Consider the following 12998-nt stretch of genomic DNA (forward strand, 5'->3'; position numbering starts at 1 on the left):
TTCCAGGTCTAAAGCAGATACTAGGAGACATTATGTTTAAGTGAACTGATGGAAAAGCATTGAGATACAATTCCAGAAAGAATAAGAATATCAAGTTGATTCAAGAGATTTCTGTTTATTTCATTGCATGTGTGTATATGTGCATATGTACCATGTATGAATGGTATGCGTACCATGTACATGTCTGACACCTCTCATAGGTTATAAGAGGTGCAGATTCCCTGGAAGTGGAGTTACAGATGATTGTACGCAGTCATGTGGGTGCTAGGAGCCAGACCCTGGTACTCGGTGAGAGCATTTGGAGAGAGTGCTCAGTGGTTGAACACTGGTTGTTCCTGCAGCTCCCAGCACCGACATGTCTCACAGCCATCTGTGACCTCTGTTCTAGATGATCCAAGGCCCTTTTTTGCCCTCTGCAGGCACTGCATGAATTTGGTGCACAGATATATGAGCAAGCAAAACACCCATAAACATACATTAAAAATAACTAAATCTTAGGGAAATTTTATAGAAAAGATTGGGCTTTTATTAATATTTAACATGAGTCAATACTTGAATCCTATGTGTTGGATGAGTTATGATGTCACCTGCCATCCAGGATGGAAGTAACATAACTAAAAGTCACAGACATCCCTTTGGTCACTCACCTTTTCCACACTGAAGGTAACGGAGTACTTTACCAGTGAGTTTAGCAGGATTACAGCTCATTGGCTTAGACCATCCCTCACAAAATGGAGTCACTTAAAATATTTACAAAGAAACAGCAATGCTGTATGAAACTAGATAAGAAGAAGAAGAGTGCCAGCAGAGCAGGGGAGACACGAAAGCCATCCCGTGCCAGCCAGCTGCCCTGGAGCCTGCCCATCGACACGCGCCCACTGCCAGAGCAGAGAGCACTCTCCATCTGCAGCAGGACCTCACCGGAGAGCGTGTGAAAATCCTCTGCAGTGCCTATTACAAAACACAAGAGGATTAAAAGATTACTTTTAAATGGTAGATACAGTTTCTAGATGGTTTCAGTCCCATAGTGGATAATGCTGAGAAGATAAATTAACACTAAGAAAATGTCATTATTACTTAGTGATAGTTTCAATTGCATCTAACTTAAAGCTCTTGGTAATCTGGATTTGAGACATTTTTATGCAGCCTAATAGAATCCATACAGATTACAAAATCTTCCATTTCTTCAAATTAGATTCTCATTATTTGTTACTTTTTCTCACACACTTTGCTTGTTCACAAACTTACTGCCACGTGCAGAACACGCAGTGGCAGAAAAGACAAACTCACCCCAAGAGCGCTCAGCTCTGAAGTCTCCCCTAAGTCACCCCTAAAGAGTCCATACCTGAGGCCTCGACACGTGCAACGCTACCCAGCCACCTTTGCTTTACTAACCCACTTTAGAGTTTCGTTTTCCAATTTAACATACTGACTTAGATTTTTTTTTTTAAACTTACAATTAAAAAAAATTGTCAACAGAGTGGCTATGTAGGTTCAGCCCTGAGCTCAGGGTTCCTGCTCATGTTTCTCTGCTCAGTGCCCTGTAAGTGTCCTCACTCTGTCCTGTCTACAGCCGAGCTCTCACTGACTGGCTCGGCTGCCTGGTCAGCGAGCCCCAGGAACCCTCCTGTCTCCCTCTCCAAGCCTGCAGCTCCAGGTGTGCAGCTCCATGTCCAGCTTTCCCTGTGCTTCAGGGAATCGTGTTCAGGTGCTCGTGCTTGCACCACAGGCCCTTACAATGGGCCTCCTCCCATCCCCAGACTACTTCTACATATGAAGATGTTTATACAATTCCTTTTCTTAGCCTTTCGGTTAAAGTCAAGTGAAGAATTCCTTAACCAACTTACTTCATTTCTATTTCCCTTATTACACATACATAGAGATGTAAGGCCACAAGTTGGTGTCCATTCAAAGAGACTTTTAAATAACTCAAAAATGTTTTTAGTAATTAATACAGTATATTATAATTCAACCCAGCAATTTTTCTTTGTGTTAAAGACAGATAAAATAATGAACAGAATATTGTGATTTTAGTGCTCTCTGCCGTGGCCTGGCAGGTGCTAACAATACCGCCTCATTTGCTCATGTGTTTAAACATGACTGTAGGGAGGTGGGTTCTTTGGGAACCTGTCATAAATAGGGTGTAGCCCTCATGATAGAATTAGTGGGCTTAAAGACAGAAACAACAGAGAGCATGTAGTTTCTTTCCGAATGGCTTGCCATCATACAAAAACATCAAGAAATGTCATGCACCTCAAACTGAGGAAACGAGTCCTCACCAGATATGGAGCCCACTTGTCACCTTCCTCATATACTTCCTTCTCTCTAACACTCCATGAAAGAAACACTTGCCGTTTTAACTACCCAGCAGGCCAAACTGGCCAAGTGCCTTACACTCATTCAGTGTTGCAGAAATACAGCTCCAGAGAATAGACTGTAAAGTGCAGAGAAATTAGAAGAGCTAACCAGCCGGTAAACAACTACCACCAAGCACATCCAGTGACACGGACCCCTTGGAATACAGGAGATGGTGCTGTGTAAATGAGAGGCAACGAGAGCTCGCTCAAGGATAACGGCAACGAACTGACAAGCATGAATGAACATGAAGGGGAGAGCCAGTCCCACACAGTTGTGTTCTTCTCCCTGTGTGACCCTGTCCACCTCCTTCTACCGTGACGCCCGGTGCTTACATCACTCGACATTATACTAGTGCACACCACCTATCCAACACCACTAGACCACAGGCTCTTTGAGAGCAAAGACGCTGTTTTTGTATCTCTGGGAATGAGTGAGTTGATTTGATAGACATGCTGTTCTCTGTGCATTGACCCTTAAATACCTCGACAGTATTTAATACCCTGGAATTCACTGATTCTGTTCTCCCACATTTCAGCACAGCATCTGGAATTGGCTAAATATTCCAACAGATGGGTAAGGGATCAGGAGCAATGTTTTATTTGTAACAAGTTAAGCTGAATTTATCTGAATTTATTAAAGAGACCACCAAAACCTACATAGTCACTAAACAACTCTAATCTTAATCCAGTATATTATAGACATTTATAGCCTTCAAATAAAATTCATGAGCCAAGAATGTCTATGTGGAATGAATATATATATGATATATATATGTTCACATATATTTCATATAGATCATATATAAATATATCATATATATATACCAAAGATTTCTGTATTCCATGAATATTAAAGTGTTATATTGCAGCAGCTTTTGAAAAAATCAGAAAATACATTATTTGAGTTGATATATTATATTGTCCTATTGTTGAACGGGACAAGGACAATATAAAATGGAGAATCACCGAGAAAATCTGATGAAGCATCAATTTTTATTACAATGTATATGTATTTTGTGACTGATGTGTCCCAGATGGTGAAATTACAACATACCCAAGGAGTTCTGAACAGCATCAGAATTTAATAAGACAGTATGAATAAATACATACAGAGTAGGAATGAAGATAAATGACTGCTTATAATAGAAATAGTTTTTAGTATTTGTGTGTGAATGAGAAAAATGATTGTTCTTTCAAAATGAGAAGGAGTAGGAAAAGGAGCAAGAGCAGGAGAAGGAAGACAAAGAGAGGCAAGAGGAGGAAGAGGAGGAAGAGGAGGAGAAAGAGGAGGAAGAGGAAGAGGAGGAAGAGGGAGAGGAGGAGGAGGAAGAGGAGGAAGAGGAGGAAGAAGAGGAAGAAGAGGAGGAGGAAGACAAAAAGAGGCAAGAGGAGGAAGAGGAGGAAGAGGAAGAGGAGGAAGAAGAAGAGGAGGAAGAGGAAGAGGAAGTGGAAGAAGAGAGGTATCAAGGAGAAGGAGGAGGGGGAAGGGAGGGGCAGGGAGAGTGGCAGTGGGAAGAGGCGAGGGAAGGTATCGTTACGCTGTCCCTGCACTGTGGTTAGAGGAAGAGCACCCGTTTAGGTCAGGTTCTCACAGATGATGGGAGTCTCCTGGATTGGAGGAAAATAATGGCATCCATTCCACTTCTTCAGAGTTGGGCTCTATATCTTTAAGCAGGGGCTCCCTATGTACCTAGAGCTGTTGTGGAACTCAAGATGCGCCTGACTCACCAGCTTACTGAGATTGCAGGCTTGTTCCTCTCCAAAGCACACAACTGTTTTGAATTTTCACCATTTGTATTTTCTGGATAATATCTCACTTACAATCAAAACCATAGTTTTTAGCATATATCTTCAGTCAATCATTTATTTTAAAAATAAAATATGTAAATAGTATCATTTAGAAAACAGGCAATATTACAGGTTGCCCATTTGTGTCCTGCCTACCTCCAGAGAAAACCTAACATGATGAATAAGATACATTTAATGTTTTGCATCAGATTTCATAACACACCAGAAAATGATCGGGACTTGGTCAAAGCATAAGGCTGACACCGGGAAAAAGGGAAAATGCCTAAAATATGCAAACTCATGAACATGGAAAGTGCATACAGCAGAGGTCTAGAACAACCCAGAGTGGGAGTGGTTGGAGTAGAAGTGCAGAGTCAAGGTCTGCATCCCTCATTGGGTTGAACACCAAGAAACAGAGATGGTGACTTTAGTCAAGTGAAACAGAGATGGTTGGTGTTGTAGTGAGATTAACCGAGGCCTTCAGAAAACCAACAGCTGCAGCTGTCGGAGAGCTTTCACATGCAGAAGCAACTGCCTTACTCTGTGTAGGAGTTCATCACACAAAGTAAAGAACTCATAAACAGGCTGACAGTCAATCTTAAATACATAGATAGCCACATGGTAATAATAATTAAAAAACAAACAAAAGAGAGGAAACATGAAGAACTCACAGCCCATAAAATATGATTTTAATAATGAATATTATAAGTCATAATTATATAGCCTCGATTTAAAAAAATTACAGAAATCTAAAATCAGAACATTAAAACTGTAAATCAATTCCCATGTTACTAAATAGTAAAACAAAAGTCTTACTAAAGAGCTTAGATTTCAGTTATAGGACAGCAAATGAAGATAAGTGGGAAAGGGCACTTAACAGAAAGCCGGAGACTTGCTCTATGCTCAGAGCCAACATGGTGGAAGGAGAGAACTGATTTCTGCAAATTGTCCCACTGACTGCCACACATATCCCATGACATACCTATCCCCAATACGTATATATTCATGCATGCATATACACACAAATAAATAGTTTGAAATGAAAAGTATAAAATGCAGTTAAAAATTTTCCCAAGACATATCCCAAATTTGAGAAATGGATTTATAAGAGAAATAGACAAGCAATCAAAAGCAAACAAAGAGCCAGTAAGTTTGATCAATGTATTAGTTTATGATTGCCAGTATAACAATAATGTTGTCAGTAATGTAGACTAGTCTAAGACACAGGTTCTAACTGTCTGATTTTCTGGTAAACATTCTCTTGGCTAGGAGACCAAGACTTGTTAATTTCTCACTATGGCATTTCCTTGTGTGCAGGAGAAGCCAGAATGAAATCTTTGGTGTCTCTTCTTGTGAGATACTGATTCTATAAGGACTTTTGTATTATATTTTGAAGGTTGTGGGAGATTTCATTCACTTTACTAGGCAATTGGTATATAACCTGTTTTTTTTTCCAAATGGAAAAACTATACAATTTTAAATTTAGATAAGTAACTATAAAATTGGAGGTTTCAAAGTGGGTGTGATAGCTCATCCCTACAATCCCAGCACTTAGAAGCCTGAGGAAGAAGGATTTGCTATGAATGTTTGAGGTTAGATTAGGCTACATAATACAATTCAGGACAGCTTGGACTATAGCATGAAATCCTGTCTCTTAAAAATGGAAAAAAATATTACAAAGAATGGCTGCTTATTATTGGTTTTATCCATTTTAAAAGTCCAATTTTTAAAAACAATAATGAGCAACAAGTCAAAATTTTAGCCAAAATATTTTTCCTTTCATGGGAAATCTCTAAGTTGGTGATTTTTTTCCCCCTGAACCTTTAGGAAAGTCGAAGTGATGGTTCTTCAGCAGGCTTTAAACAGGAGAGGGTTTTAGTAAAGAACTCCAGCATCCATGACTCAGCAGGCATGGAACACTAGTGACTAACAGAAGCCACACCAGACCAACACCACCACAGCAGCACTCAGCATCAGTACACATCTCTGCTTCCAGCACAGTTTCTTTAAATATGAAGTGAGGGAAGGAAAGAGTCCTTTAAAACAAGCCAAAGGTCCACTCTGCTGGGGTAAAATCCTCACAAAGACCAACCAAATCCATAGATGAACCCAAATCATGCAATTTACAGCCAAATCACTTGCCGTAGTCTGGTACTACAAGTCCGTTACACACATAGAAAGTCATCTAGACACAGGACGCTGTCCACTCCTTTCCCCCTGCTGTGATGTTCTAATAGTGTGTGTAGAGCAGCACTGTTAGGGTTGGGTTCTATGCATCCCAGAGCATAATCAAAACCTAGCATTATGATTTGCCACATTCCCAAGATAAGTTGTTTTTTTTTTTTAGCCACACATGAATTAAACACTATAGAATATTAATACACGGGGAGGCGACACACAATACCACACAGTCAAGTGCCGTGCTTGAACATTTAGGAGTCAGCTTGCTGCACCGGTAGCCCTATCTACTCTGACGAGGATTTTGGTAGTTAGAAGGGTGAGTGAGCGGAACTTCAGCAGACCTTCACTCAGAGTGGCCAGCAGCTCCCGTGTGGGGACTGTGTGTGTGAGTTAGTAAAGATCTGCTGTTCGGGAAGAGAACAGGCATCCTGGAAAATGGTGCAACCACGGCCTCCCATTGTAGAGAAACACATGCGGTCTGTCGTTCGATGAATACTCTTTCTGTTGCCTGAATCTCACCTACTTCCATTCATTAGCGGAGGATTTGAAAAGGCGCAAGAGCATCCCACAGCACTAGCCAGTATTTCTCTAGGATATCCAGGATCTTAAATGGCAAATAGACCCCCCCCTTTTTATTAAGATAGACACTAGCTTGATAGATGGTGAAAATGGAGGGGGAATCAAAAACATTGTAGAACTTGTCTTTATCGGAGTAGCAAGTCAAAAGCGGGAAAGCCACTTCTATGGACTGAACTATACCCCTATTTCCCATCCACAACCATCAAATTCATACGCAGAAGCACTAGTTTGCCAGTAACTCAGAGCATACTGTATTTGGAGACAGTGTTTTTAAGTGATAATTAAATGTGGGTCAGCAGAGTGACCAGATCTGACTGGTGTTACTATATAAGAGGAAATCAGAACACAAGCATACACACAGAGCATGATGTGAAGGAACAAAAATGTCCATTCAAGCCAAGAAAGGACGTCCTAACCTCGCTGACACCTTGTCCTCAGACTTTTAATGTGAACAGGTACTTTACATGTCAACTTGACTGGGGCAGGGACTGAATTAGTTAAATGATATTATTATTATTATTATTATATTATTATTATTATCATTATTATTATTATCATTATCACTATTACTATTATTTAGTGGATCTGTGTAAATCTCCCCAAAGGACATCAGCATTTCTTTCGGCTGCTGGGGTGGATAAAACAGACAGCCAATCTCAGTGGCACCAATAGAACAAACGGCAAAGGAGGACTGACTTCGCTCTCTTGATGTTTCTGCCAGGATATTCGTATTTGCTCCCATCTCTCCTGATTTTGGAGCTTTCAGAACCTAGAATGAAACCTCTATCACTGGCTAGCTGGCCTTCAAATTACAGTACTCCTACATTGGCTTCCCTAGCCTAAGCTAAACCTTGAGATACAATCTGGCTACCCGACACCTAGGTATACAGCTGACAGAATCTAAGTCAGTGCATAGCAGAGATGCCTACACTCCCATCCTCACTGTAGCACTATTCACAATAGTCAAAGCGCAGTTAGCCTAAGTGCCCAGCAATAAGTCAGTGGATAGAGACAATGAGCTATATATGCACAGCACAGTACTATTCTTCCATAAAGGAGAATAAAATGTCATTTGCAGGAAAATGTTTGGAACTAGAGGTATCTTACAGAGCAAAATAATTAATACTCAAAAAGACAAATGTTTCTCTTACATGCAGACTCTACATGTTTTTAAGAGAAAACAGGAAAGTTAAAAAAAGCTGTTTGTTGATGACAGGGAGCACAGAAGGAGGGTAGATGGGGCCAAGACACTGTGCTCAAAGTGCAGTTAGTAGGTACAAATGTCATGCTGAAGTCCATTATTTCATACAAATAATATACACCAATCAAAATAAAAACTTTTAATTATTTTTATTAATGAAAACATAGATTAAAATCCAAGGGAGACATCTGGCATCAACTTGAGCCTCCACACACAAATGTGCACACACATGCAAGTGCACCTACCCAGACATTCAGTGTGGGTGCTGGGGACTGCATATGAGGAAAACCCATTTAGTGCTTGGCACATTGAAGATACAATAAATCAGAGATTTCCCTTTTAGACTCCTTTTAAATGTAGTTAGATAAGAAAGCTGAAATATGCTAGAACAAATGGAGAATGAGAACACTTTAATTATCTTGTCTTTCATAATTTTTTCTCAAGTGATGAACTTAAATATTTAGTTTGCATCTAATCTTTAAAGTGCATTTATCCTTAATCTCCTCTATGATGCAAATTTAACATTCACTGTTCATTCATTTACCTAATTAACAAATTTGTGCCTATAAGTCAACTGTAGATTACACTTAATGACTCAACAAAAGCTTATTAACAGCCTATTATCTGGGAGAGACTATCATTTAGAGGATAGTTTATGCAGATACTACTGGGTAGCTCCTAGCACAGTTCAAAGATGCTTAATAATAATTTTTCATCTGTTCAATAGTGAAGATCACTAGTGGATTTCATTCTGTTTAAGAAATCAAAGTAGCAGGAAAATGAAATGTATTGGCATGATTAAAGGCTAGGGTCCACTATAGCAACTATACTCTGCTCCTTTAGAAATTTTCAAGGCGGGGCTGAAGAGATGCTCATAGTTAAGGGCATGTACTGGACGGGAATGCAGTCCCCAGCACCCACACTGGGTGGCTCACACCACATATAACTCCAGCTCCACATGAAGGCACCCACACTCATATTTACACACACACACACACACACACACACACACACACACACACACACACTCATACAACTAAAAGGAAATCTTTAAAATTGTTTCAAAAAAAGTAAAAACCTAATAAAATGAAAAGCATAATCTCTGAAATCTCATAAACCGTATTAAATGCCAGTTTCAATCTGAGCAATCCATCTGTAGGCTACCAGGGACACCCGCCAGTGAGGGACTGCTTTGATCAAAGCGTAGGAGCTCTGTCTTTGAGTACCTGGCTAACTTTAAATAACCCAATGTTCTCCATTTTCACCCCTGCTGTTGCCAATGACAGGGTTTCCTGTTGGAAGACCAGACAACGTGCGAAGTCTGTATTGCAAACACCGTTTTCATCATCCAGTCACTGATGGCTTGCTCCACTTCTTAGTAATCAGAGCACCATGAGACAAACATACCTCCTACAGGTCCCACCTCAGTCTTTCTGGGAAAACTCGATGCAGCAGGATTACTTGATTAGTGTTATTTCTATTTCTTTTTTTTTTAATTTATGTTTTGCTGTTGACTTTGTTTGCGTGCTTATTTATTTTATTTTATCTTTACTGAACTATGAGGTGCAATGAGGGTGGCTGGGACTCACTGTTTAGCCCCAGCCTAGCCTAAAAGCCTTACGCTGCTCAACTTCGCATCAACCTGATGGGATTTAGAAACACAGTGGAAACTGAAGTCTGGCCAGGGAGTTTCCAGACTGAGAAGGGAAAACCAGACATGTTTGGTGTCATTTCATAGGTAAGAGTCCTTGACCACAATAAATGTAAAGAGTGAGCTAAGCACCAGATTTCAAATCCCTTCTCTGCTTACTGACTGTGGATGAAATATCAACAGTTGCTTCAAGCTCTCCCTACCATGATGTTCTTGACATGATACCCTCAAACCATGCACAAAAATCTAAAATCAACTTTTTCTTAAATTGCTTTCCAGGCATTTGTCACAGCACTGCAGACAGGGCCGAGGTAACCGTGGTTCGAGAGGTCAGACACCTCTTAAGCTGGTAGCAGAACTTGACGGTGTTTTTCTATGTGGCATTGGCTTGAAAGGCACAAAAGGTGCAAGATTGAGCGGGACACTTCAGAGAGCCGCTGGCTGGCAGCGTGAAGCTGTGAAAGTGAAGCCTATTGCAATGGAGGCCCAAAGTTGTATAGCTGTCAGAAAGGTTGTCTTCTGAGGAAGGCTGACAGGGCAGAGTAGAGATGCATAAGAGAGAGGCTGTATTGCTACAGGCGGCAGAACTGGGCGGGAATACTTAAGCCCCTTGAAATGCAAAGGATTCCATCACCAGACCCAGATATTAAACGTGGAGCCAAAAGACTTGCTGTTTACCCTGCTGGGCTTTGTCTCACTTGGGCGTGACCTGTCCTGACCATGCCCTATTCTCCTCTTTTGGAAGGGACTATTTATTCTGTCTACTGTATGCTGGATGCAATGTGGGACAGGTACCACTTACATTTTTGAATAATGATGTTACCGTTAGTGACTATGGAGACCTTGGAAGGTAAAATAAGTATTTTTTCATTGTGAGATGGAAACACTAGGGGGCAGGGATGAGATGTTATGACTTTAAAGTGATAGATTGTCAAGTTGGCAAGGGATGTGTTGGTTAATCTTGATCGTCAATTTAGTGGGATTTAAAATCACCCTGCAAACAAACCTCTGGGCACATCCATGAGGGAATTTTAGATTGAATCAAACAATAAGGGAAGACCATCTTAACTATGAGTAGTACCATCGATGCGCTGGGGTAGCAAGCTGAATAAAAATGGCAAAGGGAGCAAAAAATCATCACTCCTCCATCTGATTCCTGACGGCAGACACCTGCGGTCAGACACCTGTGAGCAGACACACCTGTGATCAAGACACCTGTGAGCAGACACACCTGTGATCAAGACACCTGCGAGCAGACACATCTGTGATCAAGACGCCAGTCTCCATGCCTTCCCCACCATGATGCACTGTACCCTTAAACTGTGAGCCAAAGTGAACTCTTCATTCCTTAATTAATTACTTTTTCAAGAGCTTTGTTTTTGTTTGTTTTGTTTTGTTTTTTGCTACAGCAATGAGAAAGGTAACTTACACATCAAGTTTTCTTATGTACCAAGTTTTCTACTTTTGGCAATATTTTAAAACTTTTAATATTTGATATTTTTATTAAAACCATTCCTTCCCTAACGTACACATGACATGTAGACAGAATGCTTCTGAAGAGAAATGTAGATAAAATGACACTGAAGATATTATTAACATGAAAACACTCTGCTATTACAACTTAGCAAGTCTGACACCTTAATTCTGTTAAGGGTACAGTACTCAGAATATAGAACAAACCACAGAAAAATGATTTATAGTGTGGTATGGTGAAATTTCAGTCTACAACTTAAATCTAGAAACTTACTTAAAACTTTATTTTTCGGGGTTGGGGATTTAGCTCAGTGGTAGAGCGCTTGCCTAGCAAGCGCAAGGCCCTGGGTTCGGTCCCCAGCTCTGAAAAAAAGAAAAAAAAAACTTTATTTTTCTAAAAATATGTTGTTACTGTTTCACTATAGTATTCTTCACAGACGCAGCACTTTTAAAAAATTAGGGAAAGTGGGCTGGAGAGATGGTTCAGTGGTTAAGGGCACTGCCTGCTCTTCCAGAGGACCTAGGTTCAATTCTCAGCACCTACACAGAGGCTCACAACTTCTGTTAACTCCTGACCCAGGGAATACAACGTTTCTGGCCACCATGGGCACTGCATGCTCACACACATATATGCCGGCAAAGTACAACACACATTAAAACCAATGAAAAACAAAAACAGTTTCATTGTTCAAACAAGCTATGATTAAAATAATACTTGTACTAACCCTAAAAGTAAATATTTGCCCCCAAAGAGAGCTGGGCCACAGTTGTAAGTTATAGCAGGGTCCATATTTTTTTTTTTTTTTGTTCAATCCCAAATCTACTCCAGTGAAAAAGGTATCCACCCATAGGCAATACTATATTCCCAAAGACCTTCCACAGAACACTGACGGAATTTAGCATACAATGCTTCTCTTGCCTAGCATGCAAGGCCTCTGGTTCAATCTCCAGCACCACATAGCTTGGTAACATATATAAATCCAGCACCTTGAGACAGAAGCAAGAGGACCAAAAAAAAAAAAAAAAAAAAAAAAAATTCAAGAATTTGAGGGAAGCCTGGACTACTTGAGGCCCTATCCCAAATATAAAATTATATATAGCAAACTACAGGCATGGAGAATTGTAGATGACTAAAATGCTTCACCTGGTGACGGAGACAAGAGTGTTTGTGGCCATTCCGGGATGCATAAGACCCTGCCTCAAAAAAGGAAGGATCATCACCTACATATAATAACCAAGAGAGGGGACCGCTCTAAGGTGGCCAGTCAAGAGTTGGCCATGGTCGCCTTTTTCTCCCGCTACACAGAAGAGCATGCAGGAACCCCAACTGAGTCAGCGAGGGATCCCAAGGAGACCGCCACGGGACCCGAAACACGGGGCCTGAGTGGAGATTCCAGGGGCCCAGACGCGCATCAGCTCTCGGGTTAGCACCTCCTCCGTGACGCGCGCCTCCTAGCAGAGCCGCACGGACCCACCTCACGGAATCCGAGTGGCCGCTGAGTGGAAAGGCCGCGCTAGAGGGCGCCCTGAACGCGAGCCTCAGCCCAACAGCCGCAGGCCTGCGACGCTTTCTCAGCTCCACTCCGCCTCCCCGCGGCTGGGCGCGACGCCTCACCCGCCGCGGAGACCACTGGGACTGGTAGTACGTACGCCCCGCCGCGGAGACTCACGGGACTCGTAGTGCGCCTCAGCCTCCCGCAGAGGCTCACGGGATCTGTAGTACACCCCGCCCGCTTAGCGGCACCCCCTTAGACCTCAGGTCCGGCTT

At 41.4% G+C, this 12998-nt stretch overlaps 1 protein-coding gene across 1 annotated transcript in view; it reads right to left on the bottom strand.

Annotated features, from left to right (window-relative positions):
• The window catches only part of Zcwpw2 (zinc finger CW-type and PWWP domain containing 2), a 90401-nt gene extending 77455 nt beyond the window's left edge, over positions 1–12946 (bottom strand). Inside the window, exon 1 of the mRNA XM_032911075.1 lies at positions 12706–12946. The gene's annotated coding sequence lies outside the window, so the exon portion shown is untranslated. The remainder of the gene's footprint in view (positions 1–12705) is intronic.
• Between the last annotated feature and the right edge of the window lie 52 nt (positions 12947–12998).

This window comes from Rattus rattus, chromosome 8, assembly GCF_011064425.1.
Source record: "Rattus rattus isolate New Zealand chromosome 8, Rrattus_CSIRO_v1, whole genome shotgun sequence".
NCBI lineage: Eukaryota > Metazoa > Chordata > Mammalia > Rodentia > Muridae > Rattus > Rattus rattus.